The sequence below is a fragment of the Zalophus californianus genome, chromosome 12, assembly GCF_009762305.2.
Source record: "Zalophus californianus isolate mZalCal1 chromosome 12, mZalCal1.pri.v2, whole genome shotgun sequence".
NCBI lineage: Eukaryota > Metazoa > Chordata > Mammalia > Carnivora > Otariidae > Zalophus > Zalophus californianus.
Genome location: NC_045606.1, coordinates 54588269 through 54596538, shown reverse-complemented (window position 1 = coordinate 54596538; position 8270 = coordinate 54588269).

Below are 8270 nucleotides of genomic sequence, written 5' to 3'. Positions count from 1 at the left end.
TTCTCTGACTTATTTTGCTTAGCATAATACTCTTTAGCTCCATCCATTTCATTGTAAATGGCAAGATTTCATTCTTTTTTATGGCTGAGTAACATTCCATTATATGTATCTCACATCTTCTTTATGCATTCTTTAATCGATGGACACTTGGGCTATTTCCGTAATGTGGCTACTGTAGATAATGCTGCTATAAACACTGGGGTGCATGTATCCCTTTGAATTAGTATTCTTGTATTAAGAGTCCTTTTAAGATATTACTGCTCATTGATAATGCACCTGGTCACCCAAGAGCTCTGATGCAGATGGACACTGAGGTTAATGTTGCTTTCATGCCTGCTAACACAATGTCCATTTTGCAGCTTATGGATCAAGGAGTAATTTTGACTTCCAAGTATTCTTATTGAAAAAATATATTTTGTAAGCTTGCAGCTGCCACAGAGAGTGATTCCTCTGATGGATCTGAGCAAAGCAAATGGAAAACCTTCTGGAAAGGATTCACCATTCCAGATGCCATTAAAAACATTTGTAGTTTGTTGAAAGTGGTCAGAATTATCAACATGAACAGGATCTTGGCAGAAGTCGACTCCAGCCCTCATGGATGGTGCGGAGGGGTTCAAGGCTTCAGTGGAGGAAGTACCTGCAGATGTGGTGGAAACAGCAAGAGAACTAGAACTAGATGTGCAGCCTGAAGATGGGGCTGAATGGCTGCAACCTCATGATCAAACTTTAATGGATGAGGAGTTGCTTCTTATGGATGTGCAAAGAAAGTGTGGTTTCTTGACATGGAATCTACTCCTAGTGAAGATGCTGTGAAGATTGTTGAAAGGACAACACAGGATTTAGAATATTCCATAAACTTAGTTGATAAAGCAGCAGCAGAGTTTGAGGGGGTTGACTCCAATTTTGAAAGAAGTTCTGTGCTTCACACAGCATTGCACTTCATGGAAGGAAGAGTTCATCTATGTGGCCAACTTCATTGTTGTCTTATTTTAAGAAATTGCCACAGCCACTTCAACTTTCAGCAACCACCACCCTGACCAGTCAGCAGCCATCCACATCCAGGCAGGACGCTCCACCAGGAAAAGATTACCAAAAATCACTGAAAGCTTGAAGGATGGTTAGCATTTTTTAGCAACAAAGTGCTTTTAATTAACGTATGTACATCATTTTTTTAGACATAAGGCCATTGCACACTTAATAGACTACAGTATTGTGTAAACATAACTTTTATATGCACTGGGAAACCAAAACATTCATTTGCTTCACTTTATTGCCATTGTCTGGAACCAAACCTGTGGTATCTCTGAGGTGTGCCTGTGTGAGGTGAGGTAATTTTTTGGATTAGCCAACCAAAAATGTGAATCGAATAAGAAATAATGTCTTTAAGTTGGAGGGTAGATTTGGTAGGAAAAGGCAAAGAGGTCAGGGCTTTAAGTTTTAAAACTCTAGACAAGTTTGAATACAATGGCTTAAATTTTGTTTCTACAAGGTTGTCCAGACTACACATGAGGAATGAAAAGACTGTTAATAATTTATTCTTTTAAAAAGTTATAATGCTGTATTTCAAACCTATAGAAGAGTGGAGAGAAAAACAAATGAACTACTGAGATTTACCAGGTGTTCATTTTGCTCTCTTTGTTTCAGATCACTCCCCCGCCTTTTTTTTTTTTTTTGAAGATTTTATTGATTTGTCAGAGAGAGAGAGAGAGAGAGAGAGAGAGAGACAGAGAGAACACAAGCAGGGGGAGTGGCAGGCAGAGGGAGAGGGAGAAGCAGGCTCCCTGCTGAGCAGGGAGTCGGACGCGGGGCTCCATCCCAGGACCCCAGGATCATGACCTGAGCCAAAGGCAGATGCTTAACCGACTGAGCCACCCAGGCGCCCCCTCTTTACCCCTTTAGACATGTTACAGATTCAGCTCAAGCCCCTTCACACCCCTCCCTAATCCCATGTCTCTCTCCCCATCATTAGAGACAACCACTACCCTGAATTTTTTTTAAAGATTTTTATTTATTTATTCGTCAGAGCACAAGCAGGGGGAGCGACAGGCAGAGGGAGAGGGAGAGGGAGAGGGAGGCTTCCCGCTGAGCAGGGAGCCCGATGTGGGGCTCGATCCCAGGACCCCGAGATCATGACCTGAGCTGAAGGCAGGCGCCCCTACCTGACTTTAATGTGCACCTTTCCCATGCATCTTTCCATTCTTTATCTCTGTATGTATGCATACAGAATTTACAGTATTGTTTTAAATGTTTAAATTTTACCTGAGTATTATCATACCATACCAATGGCTTATTTTTGCTATACCTTTCTTCTTTTCAGTTGCATTTCCCCGATTTCTGGTGTGGCTGAACATCTTTTCATGTATGTATTGGCATTTGGATTTCCTCTTGTGGACTGTCTGCTCGTGAATCAATTTTTTTCTACTAAGTTGTCTTTATCTTCAAATTCTTTTTAGAAATTCTTATTTTATCCCACTTGAAAACATTTGCAAACTACTGAAGAATACACATAACGTGTAAAATATAACAAACAACAATAAAACAAACCTATAGTCAGCTCAGCTAATAAAACATGGCTAGTACTATTGAAGCCCGAGCACTCCTCCCAACAGTACCTTGCTCCTCCTCCTCAGGGACAATCACTGGGGTCAATTTCATATAATAATTATTTTGCTTCTTTTCTATAGGTTTATGACATATTTGTTTTTTTAATAATTTTTTATTGTTATGTTAATCACCATACATTACATCATTAGTTTTTGATGTAGTGTTCCATGATTCATTGTTTGTGCATAACACCCAGTGCTCCACGCAGAACGTGCCCTCTTTAATACCCATCACCAGGCTAACCCATCCCCCCACCCCGTTTATGACATATTTGTATACCTTCCCATATTGTTTAGTTTTCCTTGCTTTTGGAGACTTTATGTAAATGGCATCATACTGCATGTATTCTTTTGCAACTTGCTCTTTCCTGTCACTATTACATTGGCGAGTCTTTCCTCTTGGCATTTATAGCTGGAGATTCATTCATCTTCACTGATGCTTGTATATCACAATTGATGTATGCATTCTCCTGTTGAGGAGCATTTGGGTTGTTTCTCATGCTGCTCTGAATGTTCTTGTCCCCAGGAACACATGCCCAAGAGTTCCTCTGGAACATTCTATACCTAGGAGTGAGGTGGCTGGGTCACAGGTATGTGCATCTTCAACTCCACCAGATGATGCCAGATTGTTTCCAAAAACCAGTGTTCTGATTTAAACTCCCAACAGCAAAGTGTAAGTGTTCTGGTGTTCGTTCTTGTCAACACTTGACTTTGTCAGATTTTTTCATCTTTGCCCATCTCCTGGGTATGAAATGATGTCTCACTGGTGTGATGCCTACTGGGTGTGAAATGATGATTTGCATTTTCCTAACAGTTCTTTGTAAACTCTGGGGATTAATCTTTTTCAGCTTACAAGTATTGCAAACATATTCTTCCAGTCTGTATCTTTCCATTTTTAATCAACTTTTTTGAGGTGTCATTATGTAAAACACAGATAACCAAGCCTACAATTTGATATTTGAGAAATGTATACAGTTACGTAATTACTATTATGGTTTAAAAAGTGTCCCTTGCCCCAAAAGTTCCCTTGTGCCCCCAGTCAATCCCCTCTCCTCTCTAGTCCCAGGCAAGCATGGATTTGCTCCCCATCACTATAGTTTTGCCTTTTCCTCAACATCCTATCAATAGTCTCATTCAGTATGGCTGGCTTCTTTCCTTTAGCATAATGCTTTGAGATTTATCCATGTTATTCCATCTATCAAAAGTTTATACCTTTTTCTTGTCAAGTAGTATTTCATTGTATGGACATAACACATCTGCTTGTTTATTCACCTACTGATGGAAACGTAGGCTGCTACAAATAACATTATTGTGAACATTTCAGTACAAGTTGTTGTGCGAACATGTCTTAATTTCTCTTGGGTAAATACCTAGGAGTACAAGGGCCAAGTCATATGGTATGTGTATATATAACTTCATAAGAGGGCGCCTGGGTAGCTCAGGTCGTGATCCTGGAGTCCCGGGATCGAGTCCCGCATCGGGCTCCCTGCTCAGCAGGGAGCCTGCTTCTCCCTCTGACACTCTTCCCTCTCGTGCTCTCTCTCATTCTCTCTCTCAAGTAAATAAATAAAATCTTAAAAACAAAACAAAACAAAACAACTTCATAAGAAACTGCCAAACTGTTTTTCCAAACAGCTGAATTGTTTTCCATCTTGCACTTTGACCAGCAGTGTAGGAGAATTGTGTTGTTTTTTTTTAAGCAAGAAGTTTATGGTGTCTTTTTCATATAGAACTTTAGAATTGGAACATTATCCAATATAGCAATCTTTTTCTTTATGGTTGGTACTTTTGGGGATTTATGAAATCCTTCATCACTTGGTTCTTCATGTTATGATTCTCCTATTTGAAATTTCTCCTGAGAGGATTAGATATTTTTTTCCAGAAAGATCTTTTCTGACTTTTCCCCACAGTGGCTCACAGACAAGGTACACTTAACTTACTGTGTCTGATAATACAGGCTTTGTTGTCATTACAGAATAATGTGATATGAAATTGAGGGTAAGAGCTCAAAATCCTCAGGAAAATTACATTTCACGTAATTGAAATTCTCTGAAGAATTCTTGTTTTTCAACTGAGTTCAGAGTTGAACAATGCTTTAAAACAAAGATCAGCAAACATTTTTTCTATAAAGGACTAAGTAGTAAATATTTTAGACTGTGCAGACCATAGGTCTCTGTCCCATCTACTCAGCTCTGTTGTTTTCATGCAAAAGCAGTTGCTAAAAGTATATAAATGAATGAGTTTGGCTATGTTCCAATAAAACTTTATTTATAGACACAGAAATTTGAACTTCATATAATTCTTATGTGGCACAAAATAATATTCTCTTTTGACCTTTCCTGAACAGTAAAAAAATATATAAAAACCAAGTTTTGCTTATGGGCCATAGAAGAAGAGGCAGAGAGCCAGATTCGACCCATAAACCATAGGGTGCCAACCCCTGATTTAGAATACAATCCTTCTGACATCAGTGTAAGGAAACTGCATAATGTTATCCTCCCCATTTTGCACAGTAGAGCATTAGAACCCCAAAGACTTTAGATAGAATTCATCCAGTTTAGTTTCCCTCTCATCCCTTTTATAGTTGAGGAGGTTTTGGTGCAGAGAGAGAAAATCACTGGCCTCAGGGCACGTAGCTAGCGAGTGACAAGGCCAGGCTGAAGCTCAGATATCTCCACTTAAGTCCTACCTACCTTCCTCAACTCAATTCCAAAAGCTAAAACTTAAAACTAGATCCACAGCCACAAAATCCTTCTGCTACTTCTCAACAGCAGTTAAGCTTTTTTTTTTTTATCCCAAAGGAATTTATTCTAATAAATACTTTAAAATTAAGGACTTACCAAGCTCCAGCCCTGGTATTTAATTTGTATCATTAATACCTATACAACGCAATTAACAGTGACAACTGAATTAGAAGTTTTGATTAGGGAGATGACATGATGATATCTGTGGGAAAATTATACAGAGAATTCAAACTGCTTAAATTCTAAAATAGCATTAAGACACCCAAATTCCGAATAGCCTATGGAAGTTGTCCAAGCAAATTTTATTCCAGAATTTCAAAAAGGAATGGCAGTTCAGCTCTAAGTAACAGAGGAATAGCCTCTGCAGATTAGACTGAGGCCATGGGGGATCGGCCAGGATGGGGGGCAGCGGGGGGCGGATCCAGGCCAGAGATTAGGGCCCTCATTTCAATGGACATCTGGAACCAAGCTCCAAGCCAGAAGAATCCTTGTCTCTAGTTCAAAGCAGTGTCCCCTCCAGACTAGAGCCTGGGACATACTGGGGATCAGTAAATGATGGCTGAAGGATCAAAATCAGTCTGCAAAGAGTGATTCCTGGGAACTGACCTCTGAATTTTTAGGGTACGTATTCCAGCAGCTTTGGGATGCTTCTTTGTAAAAAACCTTAAGGGATTCCTCCCCACCAGGAGCCCCGTCAGAAGGTGGTCACCTTCATCCCCTGGATGACTGTCTTCTCATCTGCTCTTTGCCTGTTGCTTTAGGTCTGGAATTATCCATTTGGGATGTAATGAATGCATTGAAAGTATTGCCCTCTAAACTCTTAAACAATTGGAAATTCAATGGTGGCAACCAATCTTTATGAATGACTCAGAAGTGTTCAAAGTGCAGACATTTATAAAAAAAAGTCCTAGGAATAAGAAATTCCCAGAATAATTTATTACCTGTGCATTTCAATTTTCTTTGGAAGTTCTAATTCTCAGCAAACATTAATCAAGTCATCTCACTATCTTTCAGGTTGTTTCCCCCATTTCACAGAGAGCGAATGAGCCGAAATTAAATGACTTGCTACCAAGGTCACATGGAGAATATAAATCTAAATCATGATTTCAGCCCTCTCTCCTGCCCTTTGTTAGACTAAACGGAGGGAAGAGGTTTGATGGGGATTTCCACTGGCTTCCTAGGTGATCGACTGTGTATTTGCTGCTCTCTGCTACCCCCTGTTGATACAATAAGGGAAGAGGGGATCTCAAGACCAGTACTTCTCAGGTCGTGGACCAGCAGTATCCACATCACCTGGGATTTAGTAAAAAATCCAGATATGGGGCCCCACCCCAGAACACTGGATTAGAAACTCTGGGGGTGGGGCTTGGCCGACCTGGAACAAGCTACAAGTGATTCTGCTGTAACCTGATATTACATTTCTGCTTTAGGAACTAATGTCCCGGCCTCCTAATCCTCACAAAAATGGTAACACCTCTTCACCTTGCTCGTGTCCTTGGGCCTCACACGGAGTATATACCACTATTGCCGTATACAAAGTGCTGTCATGTCCATTTGTTCTTTCAGGTGGACTGGTAGCAGCCCCATGAATTGCGCTAGGGAAGGATTGCATATCCACTTTACAGATGAGGAGGCTAGAGCTCAGGAAGGCCAAAAAACGGGCCCAGGGCTACTCAGCTTCAAATGGCAGGGCAGGATTCAAATCCAAACCTCCTGTCTTCACATCCATGTTCTGGACCTCTTCACTTAGTCCACAACAGGGTTTCTGACATTTGGGGCCACATAACATGGGGTGCTTAGTTGTGGGGTGCTCTTCTGTAGACTGTAGGATATTCAGCAGCTTCCCCCGCCTCTACCTATTAGATACCAGCAGGACCCCCACCCTAATTACGACAACCAAAAACGTCTCCTAATATTGCCAATGCCCCCAAGGGGCATAGTAATCTGTGTTGAGAACCACTGACCTACAGCCAGCACGTAATTAGAGAGGAATTTCAACAATCTGTGTTTGGCAAATGTTGTAATCTTTGGAGACGATTTCAGAAAAAAATAGCTTATTTTTGGCCTCCAGGACATCTACGAAGTGAAAGAACTAGACTAAATGGTGGTGTCCACCAACTGCTTAAGAAAATCTTGACTACTCCTTAAGAAAATTAACAATTTTATATCTAGTATCCAGCATGTATTCAAATTTCCCTCAGTTGTCACAAGAATGCCTTTCATAGTGGTTTGTTTTTTAATGCTAACATGCAGTCTATATTCCTAAATTACTTTTGATTGCTGTGTCTCTTTGGTCTTTTTTAGTTTAGAACATTGGTCAACAAACTATGACCCATGGGCCAAATCCGGCCTACTACCTGCCTTTGTAAATATGCTCCTGCTGGAACACAGCATGCTCTTTCATTTACATCAATGCTGCTTTCGTGCTACAAGAGCAGAAGTGAGTAGTTACAACAGAAACTGTATGGCCCACGAAGCCTAAAGTGTTGACTCCCCAGCCCGTTACAGAAAAAGTTTGCTGATCTCTGACCTAGAACTCTCCTCTTGCCTTTATTTTTATTTTTTTTTTTTTAAAGATTTTATTTATTTATTTGAGAGAGAGAGAATGAGAGATAGAGAGCACGAGAGGGAGGAGGGTCAGAGGGAGAAGCAGACTCCCCGCCGAGCAGGGAGCCCGATGTGGGACTCGATCCCGGGACTCCAGGATCATGACCCGAGCTGAAGGCAGTCGCTTAACCAACTGAGCCACCCAGGCGCCCTGCCTTTATTTTTAATATAATACTGACTGTTCAAAGAGTCCAGAACACTTGCTCACAGAAACTCCTTTTTTTAGATCGATCCGATTTATATTTATGTATTACATTTATTGAAATTTAACATACTATATATATATTTCAAAATATAAAATACTTATGAAATGATC